The sequence below is a fragment of the Amblyraja radiata genome, chromosome 12 (genome assembly GCF_010909765.2).
Source record: "Amblyraja radiata isolate CabotCenter1 chromosome 12, sAmbRad1.1.pri, whole genome shotgun sequence".
NCBI lineage: Eukaryota > Metazoa > Chordata > Chondrichthyes > Rajiformes > Rajidae > Amblyraja > Amblyraja radiata.
In genome coordinates, this window is record NC_045967.1 from 61,211,371 (window position 1) to 61,231,278 (window position 19,908).

Sequence of the window (19,908 nt, forward strand, 5' to 3'; positions counted from 1 at the left end):
AAGATCCGGAGCGACTGCGTCAGTAAATTGGGAAAGGCCGGGATCCCCGATCCCACAGTGTTCCTGATATCCAGTTTCAAGAAGAATATGTATGATTTCCCTCGGTTTATGGAAGCACTTGCAGATGGTTTACCAAATATAAAGGAATCTGTCTTTGTCCTGGCCCTTCCCAACATCAGTGTGCAGATTATTTGGAAGAAACGTGAGGTGTTGGAGAAACGTATCTGGATGTTGGCGATCATGTCGGGAGGAGTGGGAGCGATCCCAGTCACGGGTCTCTCTGCCGCCTGTGACATGGATGATGTCAATGCCCGTAAATGCCTGTGCCTGGATGATGCTGTGTCTGTGTCTGGATGATACTGCTCTCCGCAGAGTGGCCGAGAGAACAGGCAAGTCCGTGGAAGATCTGAAAGCCGCAGCACAATCACCCCTACTGGGTGAAATAACTACACCCGTTATAGTCAGGATGGGTTTAGGTGCAAGTCGTCGTCGCTGTTTCAGTCGTGGAAACCGCTCTTTACTTAGTCCCAGGAATTGGTTCAGTTATTGGAGGCGGGACATCATTTCTAATGACCTACACGACACTGACTAAGGCGCTGCAGCTTCTGGTCGAGTGCGCAGAGAAGGTGCTCGCTGTTGCCAAAGGCGCCGAGTAACCGCTCTGCACCAATATCCATCCCGTCATTTCACGTTGAGCTGGGCTTCATACTTTGAAGAAAGCTAACGCCAAAGCGTGCGCTAATTCTTACTGCTTGCTGTTTGCTTGGAGCTCTCTGTTAGACTGTCTAGGCCCCCACGTGATCTCCCGTTTGCTAAACACTTTAACTCCCCTCCCTTTCCCACACTGACCTTTCTGTCCACTGTCAGAGTGAGGCTACATGTAAATTAGAGGAACAGCATCTCATATTTCGCTCAGGCAGCTCACAACCCAGCGGTATGAATATTAATTAGTCCAATGTCAAGGACCCCTTGCTTTCCCTCTCCCTCCCCCATTCTAGTTTTCGGATTGGTTTTACTGTCCTCCCGAATGAATTTTACTGGTTGAATGCCTCCTTGGCACCTTCCCCTCAGCTAACAATGATCCATTCTACAACTTCAGCAGCGTCCCCTTTGATCTCTCGTTTTCACACCTCACCCTCCCATATCTCTATGTCTCCCTCTCCATTGACTATCACTGAGGAAGGTCACGACACGAAACGTCGCCCATTCCTTCTTTCTGAGATGTTGCCTGTCCCTCTGACTTACTCCAGCATTTTGTGCCTATCTTCATGTTCTCCTGAGATGCTGCCAGGTCAACTGAGTTCCTCTAGCACTTTGTGACTTTTTTTTGTAAACCAGCATCTGGAGTTCCCTGTTCCTGCTGTTTGCTGTAATCATTTTTGGAAATATTCCTCGTCCATTTTGAAATTTCTGACACAGTCGTACATTACTGAGGGAGGGGCACTCAGTTGAACAGGCGGCCATAAAGGATCTGCGCCCTATGTTGAACAAGTACAGAGATATTATTCCCAGCATCCTGGACAATGTTCACCTGTGCGGCATCAACACTGTGCTGGGTGATCTGGTCATATTCAGCTTGCTGTGCATCGGGTCATGCTGTGTCCATGTTTCACACACCACAACTACAAACACTTCAGAAGCCCCCTAAAGATGTAAAGCGCTGACCCTGAAGTAGTCACAAGCGGGACATATTATAGTGGGAACCTTTGCCCCAGTGGGACATGTTCTGTGTTGATCTGGCCAGCAACTCACTTGGGCAGTTTACAACCCAGCGGAATGAATATTAATTTCTCTAACTTCAAGTAACCCTTGCATCCCCTCTCTCTCCGTCCCCCCCCCCACCACCCTCATCATCATACTAGTCTCACTATCGTCCTGTTGAGTACCACAGTCTGTATAACTTGTTACCGCCTTCCCCATAGCCAACAATGCACCATTGTGGGCTCTATCTGTCCTTCATCATCGCGCCTTGTTTTGATTTGTCCTTTTACATATATTTCATCCATTTGTTCTCTGTACTATTCCATATCTCTCGTTTCCCTCTCCCCTGACTCTCATTCCGAAGAAGGGTGTCGACATGAAATGTCACCTATTCCTTTTCTCCAGAGATGCTGCCTGTCCCGCTGAGTTACTGCAGCGTTTTGTGTCTGTCTATGATTCTACCAGCCCGTTTGTGTCCCTCAGAACTTCCCGACAAGCAACAATAAACCAGTTCTCATTCAGCAGCAAAACACTCCAATGCATCTACTTTGGTGTCAATGTGAACTGGAAAGTCAGCGCCTTCATTAGATTGTGCCTGGCAACGAGTGTCTGGGAAGGACGTTTCTCTCCAGGACGGGAAACTTCCAGTGTGGGGAAAGTGGGAACGTGTCTGAGAACCTGTCACTTGTCTTATTCCCAGTAATCTTCACCAAGGTGAAGGAGCGGAGATACATCTGCAAGAAGACCAACTCTCAGTGAGGGAACTGTGACCAAGTCTATCATCTACAGCTCCAGACAAAGATATGGAGAATGTTTAGAACTGATGAGAATGACCCGTCTGAAATACATCCCACTGGAATATGGGCGGCACAGTGGCGCAGCGGTAGAGCTGCTGCCTCACAGTGCCAGAGACACGGGTTCAATCCTGACTACGGGTGCTGTCTGTTTGTGCATGGGTTTCCACCGGGTGCGACGGTTTCCTCCCACACTCCAAAGACATTCAGGTGTGTATGTTAATTGGCTTCTGTCAGCATTGTAAATTGACCCTAGTGTGTAGGATAGTGCTAGTGTACGGGATGATCAATGGGCCGCATGTAATCAGATTCAGATTCAGATTCAATTTTAATTGTCATTGTCAGTGTACAGTACAAAGACAATGAAATGCATTTAGCATCTCCCTGGAAGAGCGACATAGCAAATGATTTAAATAAATAATAATAAGTGATAATAAGTGTCCGGGGGGTGGGGGGGGGTGATTGGCAGTCACCGAGGTACGTTGTTGAATAGAGTGACAGCCGCCGGGAAGAAGCTGTTCCTGGACCTGCTGGTTCGGCAACGGAGAGACCTGTAGCGCCTCCCGGATGGTAGGAGGGTAAACAGTCCATGGTTGGGGTGAGAGCAGTCCTTGGCGAGGCTGAGCGCCCTCCGCAGACAATGCTTGCTTTGGACAGACTCAATGGAGGGGAGCGAGGAACCGGTGATGCGTTGGGCAATTTTCACCACCCTCTGCAATGCCTTCCGGTCGGAGACAGAGCAGTTGCCATACCATACTGTGATGCAGTTGGTAAGGATGCTCTCGATGGTGCAGCGGTAGAAGTTCACCAGGATCTGAGGAGACAGATGGACCTTCTTCAGTCTCCTCAGGAAGAAGAGACGCTGGTGAGCCTTCTTGATCAGAGTTGAGGTATTGTGGGTCCAAGAGAGGTCATCGGAGATGTTGACTCCCAGGAACCTGAAGCTAAAAACACGTTCCACCTCCGTCCCGTTAATGTGGATGGGGGTGTGCGTGCCGCCCCTGGACTTCCTGAAGTCTACAATGAGCTCCTTGGTCTTCTTGGAGTTAAGGGCCAGGTTGTTGTCAGCGCACCATGCTGCTAAGTGCTGGACCTCCTCCCTGTAGGCCGACTCATCGTTGTTGCTGATGAGGCCATCACCGTTGTATCACCTGCATACTTGATGATGGTGTTAGTACCATGTACAGGTGTGCAGTCATAGGTGAAGAGGGAGTAGAGGAGGGGGCTCAGCACACAGCCCTGTGGAACGCCGGTGTTCAGGGTGAGGGTTGAAGAGGTGTGCTTGTCTAACCTAACAGACTGGGGTCTGTTGGTTAGAAAGTCCAGTATCCAGTTGCAGAGGGATTTGTCGATGCCCAGGTTACCGAGTTTGGTGATCAGTTTTGATGGTATAATGGTGTTGAATGCTGAGCTGTAATCGATGAACAGCATTCTTACGTAAGTGTCTCTGTTGTCGAGGTGGGAGAGGGCGGAGTGAAGTGCCGTTGAGATGGCATCCTCCGTACTCCTGTTCTTGCGGTAGGCAAACTGATAGGGATCCAGTGTGGGGGGTAGGCAGCTTTTGAGGTGTGCCAGGACCAGCCTCTCGAAGCACTTGGTGATGATGGAGGTAAGTGCAACTGGGCGGAAGTCGTTGAGGCTTGCCGCAGTGGAGTGTTTTGGCACTGGCACGATGGAGGTGGTTTTAAGGCACGTGGGGACAACTGCTTGGGCAAGTGACAGGTTGAAGATGTCAGTCCAGACGTCTGTCAGCTGCGCAGCACAGGCCCTGAGCACGCGCCCGGGGATGCCGTCAGGGCCAGCAGCTTTACGTGCATTAGTCCTACTCAGTGCCACAAATACGTCGTAGGGGGTGAGTGTGAGGGGTTGGTGATCGGCAGGTAGCACAGCCTTGATGGCTGTCTCTAGATTGTCCCTGTCGAAGCGGCCATAGAAGTGGTTAAGCTCCTCAAGGAAGGAGGCGTCGCTGGATGTGGGGGTGGTGTTGGAGGGTCTGTAGTCCGTGATGGCCTGGATGCCTTGCCACATGCGTCGGGGGTCGGAGTTGTTGTTGAAGTGCTCCTCAATCCTGAGCTTATGGCAGTGCTTGGCCTTCTTGATGCCCCTCTTCAGGTTAGCCCTGGCTGAACTGTAGGCTCGAGCATCGCCTGACCTGAAAGCGGTGTCCCGTGCTTTCAGCAGTAGCCTGACCTCGCTGTTCATCCATGGCTTCTGATTCGGGAATATGGTCACCTGTTTGAGGGAGGTGACACTATTGATGGTGGGGTTTATAAAGTCCAGAACAGAGGATGTGTAGGAATCAATGTCCGTGTGGGAGTCAAGGGTGGCCTGGGCTGCAAACGCCTTCCAGTCAGTGTTTCCAAAACACTGCTGAAGTGTGAAGTCCGCTTCCTCTGACCAGACTTTAACTGTCCTCACAGTTGGTTTAACCCGTCTGATGAGTGGGGAGTACTTAGGGAGCAGGAACAATGAGACGTGATCAGACTGGCCAAGGTGGGGGAGGGGGATGGCTTTGTAAGCTTCAGCCATGTTGGTGTAGACTTTGTCCAGTGTCTTGTCTAATCAGTGGGCCGAAGGGCCTGTTTCCGCGCTGTATCTCTAAACTAAACTAAACTGTAACCACGACTGTTTTGGTATTATTTTGCATTCTATTATTATATGAAAACGTTGTTTCTAATGTAACCGACAATTACTATTGTAGCTTTGATCATACAGCTCGTTGATTGGGCAGGAAATGCTGATGTAAAATAAGCCACATTGGGGGGTTTAATATGTACTTGTGTAGTAATGTGGACCCTGTTCCCTTCAACTGACTTGTTGATGGTGAATGTGTGTAATCAGATTAGTCTCGCACAGCAACAGGTGACTCTTTGACATGATATGTAATACTGTTGCTGTTGATGGGTCAACACATGTGAACTGTTTAGACAAGTAGAGTTGTATCTATTGTTAATTAACAAGCTTGCTTCAGTACAAATATACACAATAAAAGTTCTATATAAAACCTAACTCTTAGTAGTCGTCCTTTAACTAAAATGACTGCAGCTGACCCGAGTTAGTGAAACTTGTGAGACCCGGTTGTGTTTCAACATGCTGAATATAGAGACAGATGTTTCCCCTGGAGGAGCGGGTTACATATCACTGCCAGGTCGTGCGGCACTGTGGTCAACCCAGTTCTATAACCCGGGCATTGATGTTGAGAATGGGGCAGCACAGTGGCGCAGCGGGTAGAGCTGCTGATTCACGGCGCGGGTGATACAAGTTCCATCCTGACATCGGTTCTTGTCCGTGTGGAGTTAGCACAGTCTCCCCGTGACCGTGTGGGTTCCCTCTGGGTGTTCCGGTCTCCTCCCACATCCCAAAGACGTGCGGGTTTGTAGGTTGATTGGTCTCTGTAAATTACCCCTAGTACGTAGGGAGTGGGCGAGAAAGTGGGACAACTTAGAACTAGTGTGAAGGTGAGATCGATGGTCGCCCTCGACTAGTTGGGCCAAATGGCCTGTTTCCATGCTGTATCTCTAAATAACCATTCTGTGTCACGTCAAGGGGGTCAGTATCTGCTGCCATCGCCATGAAGTGGAAGACCACACACAGGCCTTGTCTTTAGTTTGTACTGAAGCATTAAGGTGGGAAATGGGGTTCCCACATGTTTGGGGAATCTGGTCACGTGGACATTTGTTCAGGATTTGATCATTAAAGTGTTGTGTTTACAAAACCCAATCTGATGTGGGGGATGTTAGATATAGCTCTTGGGGCTAACGGAATCAATGGATATGGGGAGAAAGCAGGAACAGGGTACTGATTCATGATAATATTGAATTGTGGTGCTAGTTCGAAGGGCCGAATGGCCTACTCCTGTGCCTATTGTCTATGTTTCTATGTTCCCTTTGCTCTTGGATGTCCAAACATAGACAATTCGCATTCTGGGCACGGTGCCCCAATGGAGCTGAGTGGGAGACACCTGCCACCTGCCACCTGCAGGCGATGGTGGAGACTGCAGCTTTCCTGGCACTGAGCTGATGTACATCAGTGATGTCGACCCGCTACAGGTGAGTCCCCACTGTCCCCAGTCACTTTATGTGGAACATGTGGAGGCTTCAGCCATGAAAACGGAACAAGGGTCTTCACCTGAAGCGTCACTCATTCCTTCTCTCCAGAGATGCTGCATGTGCCGATGATGGACTCCAGATTTTTGTGTCTATCTTGGGTAAGAATTACTCAGCAGGTCAGGGGAGGGAAACAGAGCTGGCGTTTGGGATTCAATCCCCTCATCACAACTGGAATGATGGATTCGAGACTAATTTGAGTTGTGAACATTGATCCAAATGTAGAGAACAAACCTGCACTACATGATAGTCCAAAATTAGTTTAGAAACACCAGATATAGAGCCACGTGGCTGGGCAGCATGGGAGTAGTCTCTTCGGCCCATCACACCCATACTATCAAGTTGCCATTATGTAGGTATGTTGCAAAGCCTACCTGAAGCGTCGCTGAAAATCTGTCGCTGCGGGTGTGCGCGATTTTGGCGCCGTTTAGAGGGGGGCGGGTTTAAAACGCGATTTTATCTAGGCTATTCAAATCGAAGATGTTCAACCTAGTTAATTATTAACGGAAAATCGCTGGAAGACCCCGTCGCAAAAGCTATTATTAGTTTTAAAGGCCTTGGATAATAGTTATAGTCGTTTAAAAATCAATCTCTAAACCCGCGACCACCGACAGCCGTCAGGGTCCCATAGAGCAAACCACAGAAGGTATGTAGCTAATTTTTACATTAAAAAGGGCTTCTTAAGATCCCTTTATACAAAGTTTAATATTGCGAGTAGCTCATTTTGGGCCCATTATATCCCGCAGTATTTTTCTGGGCATTTGAGGGCACAAAACTACCGCAATGTGAACGTTCTAAACCAGCGCGTTCAAAGGATCCCACTAGAAAGCTGATTTAAAATGGACTTTAATTTACAGCAATTAAACACTAAATTCCTTCCATTTGGCCTATAAATTAATGTAAATGAGATTTTAAAATCATGTTTTATTGTGAATTATTTATGAATATTATTTGCACACTTAGGCTATTTAAAAATGTTAATCATTTATTAAGAAATGGATAGATGTTTAGATCTAGTAATTGAAGTTCTAAATTAGCTACACTTGAGTAACTAACTAATTATATGCTTTAATTTCAGGTCATCCAAGTAAGATTATTTTATAATTGTTTCAGAATGGTTCAATCTATGATAACTGAAAATTTCATTCAGTTCTCTTAATTTTTAAGAAAGTTATGGGCTTTTGACTGTCCATGATCACAGCTTTTTTGTTACGTCCATAGAAAATCAATAGGGAACAAGATGCTAATTTCCGAGTATGAAAATGGCCATAACTTTTTAAATACATGAGATATGAAAGTGAATTAGGTGTCAAATTAAACTTCTTTTTATGCTTTATCTGATGGGATAAATTACAGACTTGATTTTTTAAATCTCAAAATGTTGTAACCTTGCTACATTATGGGCTGGACCCATTCTCCTGTATTTAGTCCATGACCCACAAACCCTTCCGATCCATACATCTGTCCAAATATTTATTAAAGTTACAATTTCACCCCGTTCTATAGCTTCCTCTTGTAACTAATTCCCCTCACATTAAACCTTTGTCCTCTCGTTCTCGACTCCCCTTTACTGGGCACGTGTCTCCATGCGTTTACCCGATCCATCCCTCTGACAATTTTGTACATAATTCTGTAAGAAGTACGTATATTGGCTACCTCTCATCCTCCTGCGCTCCCAGGTATACATAGAAACATAGAAACATAGAAATTAGGTGCAGGAGTAGGCCATTCGGCCCTTCGAGCCTGCACCGCCATTCAATATGATCATGGCTGATCATCCAACTCAGTATCCCGTCCCTGCCTTCTCTCCATACCCTCTGATCCCCTTAGCCACAAGGGCCACATCTAACTCCCTCTTAAATATAGCCAATGAACTGGCCTCGACTACCCTCTGTGGCAGGGAGTTCCAGAGATTCACCGCTCTCTGTGTGAAAAAAGTACTTCTCATCTCGGTTTTAAAGGATTTCCCCCTTATCCTTAAGCTGTGACCCCTTGTCCTGGACTTCCCCAACATCGGGAGCAATCTTCCTGCATCTAGCCTGTCCAACCCCTTAAGAATTTTGTAAGTTTCTATAAGATCCCCTCTCAATCTCCTAAATTCTAGAGAGTATAAACCAAGTCTATCCAGTCTTTCTTCATAAGACAGTCCTGACATCCCAGGAATCAGTCTGGTGAACCTTCTCTGCACTCCCTCTATGGCAATAATGTCCTTCCTCAGATTTGGAGACCAAAACTGTACGCAATACTCCAGGTGTGGTCTCACCAAGACCCTGTACAACTGCAGTAGAACCTCCCTGCTCCTATACTCAAAACTGTACTGTATAGAGTGCCAGCCTGCTCCACTGCTCCTTATACCTCAGGCCCTTGAGTTCTGGCAACATCATCATAAATCTCCGCACCCTTTCCACCTTGACGACATCTTTCCTATAACATGGTGCCCCAAACTGAACACAATATTCTAAATGTGGCCTCACCAACGTCTTATACAACAGCAACGTGACCCGCCAACTTCTGTACTCAACACTCTGACTGATGAAGGCCAAAGTGCCAAAAGTATTTTTGACCACTCTGCCTTCCTGTAAGAGGGACATTGGCGTAACACTAGGCAACAACAAACTCTTGTACCATTAAGTTGTGGAAACAGGAAGGTGCACAAGCTGTCAAAACCCGGGGGAACAACTGTTAAACTAAGCGCACAGAAGAGGTGGCTTGTGAAGGGAGAGATCCTGCACAACCAGTCGAGTAAGTGAATGGAGCAGCGTAGGAGCGGTGCCCATAGGCAGCTGCATGGATCGCTGGTGGAAGGAGACGATGGCATCACGCTGGACCAGGCCCAACCCCACTCCAGCACACAACCTACTGTCCACAGCTAGAGTACAATTAGACTGGAGCGCGTGCACAACAAGCATCTCACCTGGTCTCTGCACATGTGAGAACAGATAAAGCCACTATCTAACTAATATCATCAGGTCATAAGTGACTGGAGTAGAATTAGGCTTTTCGGCCCATCAAGTCTAATCCGCCATTATTGGGAGAGTCTGGGACTAGAGGTCATATCCTCAGATTTTTGATTACCACAGGTGTCAGGGGTTATGGGGAGAAGGCAGGAGAATGGGGTTAGTGGGGAGAGAGATAGATCAGGTATGATTGAATTGTGGAGTCGATATGATGGGCCGAATGGCCTAATTTTACCCCGATCACTTTTGCCCTTGTGATCAAGTCTACGCCACCAATCAATCGTGGCTTATGGAAGGCCTGGTGTCAGAGGGAATGAAGCCGTTCCCGAGGGAAAGATGTGTAAGAAGAAACTGCAGATGCGGGTTTAAACCGAAGATAAACACAAACAGCTGTAATAACTCAGTGGGGCAGGCAGCATCTCTGGAAAGAAGGAATAGGTGACGTTTCGGGTCGGTCACCCATTCCTTCTCTCCAGAGTTACTGCCTGTCCCGCTGAGTTAGTCCAGCGTTTTTGTGTCTATCTCCCGAGGGAACGATATCGGTTGTTAGAGTGTTGCAGAACTGGCGTCGGGGAGAGGAGGAAAACTTCATCAAAGTCGTAATATCCGTGGAGAACTTTTATCCCTGTATTATGTTCTGTATTATGTTGACATATTCTGTTGTGCTGCAGCAAGCAAGAATTTCATTGTCCTATCTGGGACACATGACAATAAATTCTCTTGTCTCTTGTCTCTTGATTTCGCAATGGAGAATAATCCGGTTTTACCCAAATCCCCAGGAACTTCAAACCAAAGATCCCAGCTTCAAACAGGCGCATTATTGCAATTGGTTCATGTAGGAACATGTGTCCAATCACATGAAAGCTACTGGGTGTGAGAGAGAGAGTGAGTGAGTGAGGCGGAGAGAGAGAGAGAGAGAGAGAGAGAGAGAGAGAGAGAGTGAGGCGGGGAGAGAGAGAGAGAACAATAGCAACCGAAACCGAAAGCGAACGGGAGGGGAGAAGGAGAGAGAGGCGCGAGCCACACAACTGCTTGTTGTGTTCACCTTTCCCCTCCAGCGTCCACTTGCAAGAAGGAGTACAGGTAGGAACAAGCGGTTGAAGCACAAACTGAGGCGAGTTCTCAGCGCGACGGTGTCATGTTAGATGGAGTGACACTGTAAAGGCAGCACTGTTCTCCCCGTCAGCTCTCCGTGTGATCTGGTGCAAAGCGACTGGATCCCACAATAGATGGAAAAACTCCGGCAACACTTGAACCTTACATCTGTGTAAAGTCTCTCTACCCCCCCCCCCCCCCCCCCCCCCCCCCCCCCCCCCCCCTTCACCAGCGCGGCTCTCTACTTCCGGCATAGTCTGGGCTTGAAGTTTTGGGCGAATCGAAACTTAACAGCAGCAGCAAAACACCCTTTGTTTGTCCTTCAGGTTCTCCCTGAATGGGAGCGGTTTCAGAGAGCGGGCGTTGCACTCAATACAGAGAATTCATTGCAAATAGATTCGTAAACATGATAGGGAATTACCGAGTGGCCGCTGATGTTTGTTGTCACGTTACTAGTCCCCTCACTGGACTCTTCAACGTCCGCTACAACCAGAGCGGCACAAACTCCAGCCCCGCGGCCTCCTGTGGGTCCCTGTCTGACACTTGTCTCCGGGCCCGAGACCCCCTGCAGAATATCAAACCTCTCTCGAGGCCACGTTAGAATCATAGAAACAGCAAAATAGTTGCAGTAATAATAGTCGGCGGTTCGATCCAGCACCGCCATTCCATATGATCATGGCTGATCATCTAAAATCAGTTCCACGTTCCTGCTTTCCCCCCCCACGTCCCTTGATTCCTTTAGCCCATAAGAACTAAATCGGATTCACTTGAAAACATCCAGTAAATTGGCTTCCACTGCCTTCCAGAACAAGGGGTCACAGTTTAAGGATAAAGGGGAAATATTTTAGGACCGAGATGAGGAAAACATTTTTTCACACAGAGAGTGGTGAATCTCTGGAATTCTCTCCCGCAGAAGGTAGTTGAGGCCAGTTCATTGGCTATATTTAAGAGGGAGTTAGATGTGGCCCTTGTGGCTAAAGGGATCAGGGGATATGGAGAGAAGGCAGGTACAGGATACTGAGTTGGATGATCAGCCATGAGATGATATTGAATGGCGGTGCAGGCTCGAAGGGCCGAATGGCCTACTCCTGCACCTATTTTCTATGTTTCTGTGGCAGACAATTCCACAGATTCACAACTCTCTGAGTGAAAAGGTTTTTCCTCATCTCAGTCATAAATGGCCTTATTCTTAAACTGTGACCCCTGGTCCTGGACATTGTTTCAGTACCTGCTCATTTTGACTGATCTCTATTAGTGGCAGCATTTACTGTACAGAAATAGACCATTCGGCCCAACTAGTCCCTACCACACTTTTTCTGCCACAGTGGTGAATTTGCCACAGGTAACATTGTTGTCTATCAGATGTTTCAGTTTAGACACAAAATGCTGAAGTACTTCAGCGGGACAGGCAGCATCTCTGGGGAGAAGGAATGGGTGACCTTTCGGGTTGAGACCCTTTAGACTGATGTCAGAGGAGTGGGTGGTACAGAGATGGATGCAACAGGGATTTCCAGTACAAGACACTGTTTTAACAAGGGGATTGTCACAGCGTTTCCAGTTACACACGAGCCAGTTATTGTATGAGGTTGTCAGTCACCGTTTCAAAGTACTGACCGATTTACAGACTACTTCTGTAGACCGACCCACAGAGACCTTGAATTTCTCCCATCTCCATTCACTACCAGTCTCTGTGTTCAACAAGTCCTCCTTCTCTGGGGGTGGGGGGGGACTCAATTCTCCAAACCTCCCGCCGTCAGGTTGAGGAAGGTGGGGTGAGACATCCCCGCTGTACACAGGTTCATGTGAAAGGAGCAGAATGAGGCCATTCGGCCCATCAAGCCTACTCTACCATCTACCATGGCTGATCTATCTCTCCCTCTTAACCCCATACTCTGCCTTCTCCCCATAACCCCTTACCCCCATAACGAATGAAGAATGTATCTCTGCCTTGGAGAAATCTATTGACTTGGCCTCCACAGCCTTCAGTGGCATTGATTTCCACAGATTCACCAGCCTCTAACTAAAATAAATTCCTATTCCTAAAGGAATGTCCTTTAGTTCTGAGGCTATGACATTGGGCCCAAGATTCTCCCACTAGTGGGATCATCCTGTCCACATCCACTCTAGACAGGTTTTTGGTAAGTTTCAATGAGGTCCCCCTCATCCTTCTAAACTCCAACAAGTACAGGTCCATTTTCAGTAGATTGCATGAAACCCATCCCAATTAAGGGTGATTTTCCCAACAGCCTCAGGGATTTCTGGTATAGAACAAATCATCACTCACTCTCTCACTACTTTCCTCGTGAAAGAGCAGACTGACACATCCACGGACAAAGAGGAGCTCTGATCACCGACCTCACCTCAGCACAGCGCTGGGATCACTGGACCATCACACAGGCCGGCAGCGAGACACAGAGATCGGAAATGGGAGGAAACAGTTCCAGGTAGGTCTGGACACACCGCACCCTGTCACCCTGTCACCCCATCACCCTGTCACCCTGTCTCCCCATCACCCTGTCTCCCTGTCACCCTGTCTCCCCATCACCCTGTCTCCCTGTAACTTGTCACCCTGTCCCCTTGTCACCCTGTCACCCCGTCTCCCGTCTCCCCATCACCCCGGGTTGAGATAGAGATATATACAATTATGAGGAACATCGGTCGGTATGGTGAATGGTGACTTGTCTTTTTCACAGGGCAGGTAATTAAAATCTGGAGGGTTTCCAGTTGAGGGGTAAAGATGACTGGTGGGTATTTGGAACCAGCTGTCAGAGAAGTGGTAGAGACAGGAACATGATCGTCATTTATTAGCCAAGTGGGTTTTGCAACAAACGAGGAATTTGGTTTGCCACACAGTCAAACCTAAAAAGCAACAAGACACACAACTATATACGAATGTGATATAAACATCCACCACAGTGACTCCTCCACATTCCCCACTGTGATGGATGGCAATAAAGTCTTATCCACTTTACTCCTTTCCTCCTGCGAACCAACCGCAGCTGGAGATCGAGCTCCAACGTTGGGGCGGTCGAACTCTTGCGACTTGGAGCAACAAAAGCCGACCCCTGGCAATTGGAACGCCCGCTCCAAGATGGTAAAGTCCTCAGGCTCTATGGTTTTGGAGTCTAGAAGTCCCAAACCAGAGGCCGACAACTTCACGATGTTAGGCTGCAGTGCAGACGGAGATACGGCATGGAAAGAGTTGCATCTCAATGGACAATAGGTGCAGGAGTAGGCCATTCAGCCCTTCGAACAAGCACCGCCATTCAATATCATCCTGGCCGATCATCCCCAATTAGTACCCTGTTCCTGCCTTCTCCCCATATCCCCTGACTCCGCTATTTTAAAAATTTAAGCCCGATCTAGCTCTCTCTTGAAAGCATCCAGAGAACCTGCCTCCACCACCCTCTAGACAGGTAGAGAATTCCACAGACTCACCACTCTCTGTGAGAAAAAATGTTTCCTCATCTCCGTTCTAAATGGCTTACTCCTTATTCTTAAACTTTGGCCCCTGGTTCTGGACTCCTCCAACATCGGGAACACGTTTCCTGCCACTAGCGTGTCCAAACCCTAAACAATCATATATCTAAAGTCCAGAGTGTACAAGCCCAGCTGCTCCATTCTATCAGCATATGACAGTCCCGCCATCCCGGGAATTAACCTTGTAAACCTACCCTGCACTCCCTCAATAGCAAGAATGTCCTTCCTCAAATTAGGGGACCAAAACTGCACACAATACTCCAGGTGTGGTCTCACTAGGGCTCTGTACAACTGCAGAAGGACCTCTTTGCTCCTATATTCGATTCCTCTTGTTATAAAGGCCAACGTGCCATTCGCTTTCTTCACTGCCTGCTGCAACTGCATGCTTACTTTCATAGATTGATGAAAAAGGACCCCCAGATCCCGTTGTACTTCCCCTTTTCCCAATTTGACGCCATTTAGATAGTAATCTGCCTTCCTGTTTTTTCTACCAAAGTGGATAACCTCACATTTATCCGCATTAAACTTCATCTGCCATGCATCTGCCCACTCCCCCAACCTGTCCAAGTCACCCTGCATTCTCATAGCATCTTCCTCACAGTTCACACTGCCCCCTAGCTTTGTGTCATCTGGAAATTTGCTAATGTTACTTTGAATCCCTTCATCCAAATGATTGATGTATATTGTAAATAGCTGCGGTCCCAGTACCGAGCCTTGCGGTACCCCACTAGTCACTGCCTGCCATTCTGAAAGGGACCCGTTAATCCCTACTCTTTGTTTCCTGTCTGCCAACCACTTCTCTATCCATGTCAGCACTCTACCCCCAATGCCACGTGCCCTAATTTTGCCCACTAATCTCCTATGTGGGACCTTATCAAATGCTTTGTGAAAGTTTCCATCGAGGAAAGAGATAAAAACGTTTCCCCCACCACCCCCCACAAATACACAAACTAAAGATAAACTAAAAGATACATTTTACAACAAACTAAAAACACAAAGGATGAAAAAGACAAAGATGGACCATTGGCGAGGCAGCCAACGTGCGGCGCCCCCTGGTGGTATAAAGGCATTTAACACAGACAGGAATTGGAAAGGTTAGTGGGATATGGCCCAGACGTGGGTGAAAGGGATAAGCCCTGGTTGACATCCTGTTAACAGGGACGAGTTGGGCTGAATGGCCTGTTTCTGTGTTGGATGCTTCTACGATTCTATGGCTGTGTTCTGTGTTGGCGCAGTCACTCTGACAATCTGACAATTCATTCTTCTTTAGTTGAGACTGGGCATGTTGTGGAAGCCTCTATCACCTTCTGCAACCTATTCATGACTGGATGTACTGAGACCACAGAGCTTTGCATTAGTCCACGGGTTGTGGAGCCACTTTGCTCTGTTCATTATTTGTCAAGATCCTTCCGATTCCCTTCATTACAGATAGATGCATTCTTTGTTTGAGAAACACATTTAAACACTCCCCTTCTTGAGCAGATGTACCCTCACAAAGCAACTGTTCTCTGACTCTACCCAAACCTCACTTCACCAACTTGACCCCAACACCTAAACCTGGGAACATACAGGGCCATGTAAGTGGAGGCCTTCTTGGAGTGAGTGGATATTATAGTGAAGACATGCAGGTGAACGGAGGGAAGTGGTAGAGGAAGGATTAGTTGGCCCGATGTGGAAGGACAGTAGCTTCTGTAATGTGCTTGGGGACAGGTATCGATTGATCATGGAGACACCAATGTCTGGAGAAGCTCGGCCGGTCAGGCGGCATGTGTCGAGTGGCTGGGATTCCTGTAATGAGACCAAGATCAGGAGTTCCATGAGTTAAAGCAAGGGTGGCTATTCACAGTCAAAGTATATTGACTAACAGCAACAAATGAACAAACTGCAGGAGGAACTAAGTGTCCATCTCGACCCAAAATGTCCATCTTCCTTTTGCTTCCATACATGCTGCCTGACCTACTGACATCTTCTGGCATTGTTGTTTCGCACTGGATTCCAACATCTGCAGTCTCTCATGTCTCCACCATCAACTGATCCATACCCAGGCACATTCCAGAATCTCACTCTGTACAGATTATCTGTTGCACTTTGTTCTGTTGCAGGAAAAGCATTTCAACCATAACTATACTTAGCCTTATCATTGTGCATGTGTACAGAAGTACAGTGAAAAAAGCTTTGTTTAGCATGTTGTGTAATCAATAGGTCAGGTTGACATGAGGATATCTGGTAATGATGCAATGTGCAATGTATTTCGATGCTATTTCAACTGGAAACTATCATGGTTTCATTCAGTCATGTTCTAACACAAGTTTCCTTTCAGCCAGCAGGCGGCTCAGTCTGAGACCCCCACATTCTTCACACAGGAAGAGCTCAGCAAACTGAAGTCCGACTTTGAAACGGGTGGCGTGGAAAAGGTTCAACGTTTGATACAGAATAAGATCAAAGAACTGGACAACACCGAGCTGAACATTGCCGTGACGGGAGAGACGGGTGCAGGAAAATCCACCCTCATCAACGCCATGAGAGGGCTTCGTAGCGAAGATGAGGGAGCGGCTGAGGTTGGTACCACGGAAACTACAAAGGAGCCAACCGGATACCCACATCCCAATCTGCCCAATGTCCGCTGCTGGGACCTGCCGGGGACCGGATCCCCACAATTCACTCAGGTTCCTACCTGAGGAAAATGCAATTTAAAAAATATGATTTCTTCATCATAGTGGCAGCTACTCGATTCAAAGAGAATGATGCAAAACTTGCCAAGGAGATTAAGCGGCTGGGGAAGAAGTTCTATTTTGTCCGCTCTAAGATAGACGCTGACCTTTATGCTGTGCGGAAGGAACGGAAGACATTTGATGAAAACGAGGAATTGGAAAAGAACCGGAGTGACTGCGTCAGTACGTTGGGGAATGTCGGGATCCCTGATCCCATCGTGTTCCTGATATCCAGTTTTAAACAGGATCAGTATGATTTTGTTCAGTTAATTGAAGCACTGGAAGGTGATTTACCAAACATAAAGAAAAGGATCTTTGTCCTGGCCCTTCCCAACCTCAGCGTGGAGATTGTTCAGAAGAAAAGTGAGTTGCTGAAGAAGGGGATCTGGGCGTTGGCGACCATCTCGGGATTAGTTGGGGCCATCCCAGTCCCTGGAGTCTCTCTCGCTTGTGACATTGGGATATTGATTGGAGCAATCATCCAGTTCCGGAAATGCCTGGGTCTTGATGATGCTTCTCTTCACCGACTGGCCAACAGGACAGGTAAATCCATGGAAGAGCTGAAAGCCGCAGCAAAAAGTCCCCTGCTGGGAGAAATAACTCCAGATGTCATTACGAGGATAGGTTGGGGAGTCGCGGCTGTTACCGTGTCAGCCCTGGAACTAGCTCTCGACATTGTCCCAGTCATTGGCTCCATTTTTGGAGCAGGTTCATCATTCTTCATGACCTTCAAGATCCTGAGAGTTGCGCTGAAGGATCTGACAGAGAGTGCGGAGAGGGTGGTGAGGGTAGCGTTTGAAACTTGAACATAGAAGAGGACAGCACAGGAACGGACCCTTTGAATAATGCCAACATTACGCCAAGTTCAACTGATCTCATTTGCCAGTACATGGACCATATCCCTCTGCTGTCTGCACCTCCAGGTGCCTATCCAAAGGCCCTTTAAATACCACCGTCAAACATGGTTTACGTTTTTCAATTAATCGAGTTCCTTTTATGTTGTAGTCATAGACACATAGAAAATAGGTGTGGGAGTAGGCCATTCGGCCCTTTGAGCCAGCATTACCATTCATGGAAACAAAGAAACATAGGAAATAGGTGCAGGAGGAGGCCTTTTGGCCCTTCAAGCCAACACCACCATTCATGATGGTCATGGCTGTTCATCCACAATCAGTAACCTGTGCCTGCCTTCTCCACATTCCCCTTGACTCCACTGGCCCCAAGAGCTATATCTAACTCTCTTTTAAATTCATCCAGTGTATTGGCCTCCACTACCTTCTGTGGCAGCGACTTCCACGAATTCACAACTCTCTGGGTGAAAAAGTTTTTTCTCATCTCAGTTTTAAAAGATTTCCCCCTTATCCTTAAACTGTGACCCCTTGTTCTGGACTTCCCCAACGTCGGGAACAATCTTTCTGCATCTAGCCTGTCCCACCCCTTAAGAATTTTGTAAGTTTCTATAAGATCCCCCCTCAATCTTCTAAATTCTAGCGAGTACAAGCCGAGTCTATCCAGTCTTTCTTCATATGAAAGTGCTGACATCCGCCATTGCAAGGTACCAATCAACAGCACCTTACAGTTAGCAGCCAATTTGACAGCCATAAAATGCAGCTGAAACGCTGGGGATTTTTAGCACAAAATAAGTGTAGTAAAGCACACAAATGATTGGACAATGAAAATTCACCATCACTACAAACCTCTGAGGTTTAATGTGGGTCAGATTTTCCCAGCTAGGTTCTTGTCTCATTGACCTGTGACTTTTCACCAATCGGGTGTAGGAATGGATTGTACTTCAGGAAGTTGGCCCAGTGGCCATTGGCAAGGGCTTGTATACGGAGGGCAGTGCGTGTTGAAGTTCCCTTGCATCACAATGATGAAGAAGCCTCAATCACAGAAATTACTAAAGTATCCTTACCTATATGTGAGGCACATCCACATGCAGGAAGCTGTTATGGTTTTTAAAAACCTTGAAAGCCATTGAGAATAATTGAAGAACTATTAAAATGCTAAAACAATTTTAGTTTGTTCTCCCTTTAGAGGTTGATATTAACACACGGTGATGGGGGTAAAACTAATAATTATACAGACAATAACTATGCAACACAACTAAACAATCTTTTGACATTTTTATTAACACGGGCAAAAAACATAAATTTATCACAGAAATATCAATAGATAACATGACAAAATATGATGAATTATTGAAAGGAATTGCATTGTGTAAAAATAATGGCCTTGCGTAGCTTTAAAACTTAATTGTAAATGCTCATCTGGCACATGTTGTACGGGAAAGATAGATCTGCCATGATTGAATGGTGGAATAGACTTGATGGGACGAATGGCCTAATTCTGCTCCAGGAACTAATGAACTGTATTAATTCTGATTTTCAGCACAATGTATGTTAGCGATCTGATGTATTCAAAAACGCTCTGTGATTAACATACACTATTCCAAATATTTCTCTCATCAATACATATCTGTGCCTTCTGATTATTCAAGATAAAACCTCAATAGAAATGCAAATATTGTGGTCTGATGTTTTTCTTACATTTTGTTGTGCAGCGCAACGTATCTCAATACATGAGAAACCCCAAAAGAGAGTTGTCTTTCCTGCAGAAATGCATTGCACCTTCCCACAGTTTGCGAAGGTTCTCCATAGAGTACAAGATTCCATGCAACTCATGCACTCGGTATTTACACACATTTTCATCAATGGGCAGCATCTCATTCCACAGACTGTACAAGTCAAAGTCATCTGTTACATTGAGCGTGAAATCCAGGGTAATGTGTCGTAGGTGGTAATTGTTCAATAAAATATAGAAAACATTGGTTTGTCATCAAGACTCTACAGATATGGGGGACAAATAAATGATGAGAGGCGTAATTTGTTCAGACTGCAGACAGTTCTAAATATTCCACTGAGCAAATTGGTTCCCACTTTATGAGGTAATTCACAAATTCTCCCGAGTTTTCCCCTTGATTCAAACTCGCAGAATGTTCGTAACGGATCCATAGGAGTCCGTAGATATATTATAAACCAGCCGTAGGTACTCGGGGCATCCT

General features: G+C 46.8%; 1 pseudogene; it reads left to right on the forward strand.

The window, feature by feature from the left end:
• LOC116979273 overlaps positions 1-17,755 on the forward strand; it is an 18,975-nt pseudogene extending 1,220 nt beyond the window's left edge.
• Positions 17,756-19,908: the final 2,153 nt, after the last annotated feature.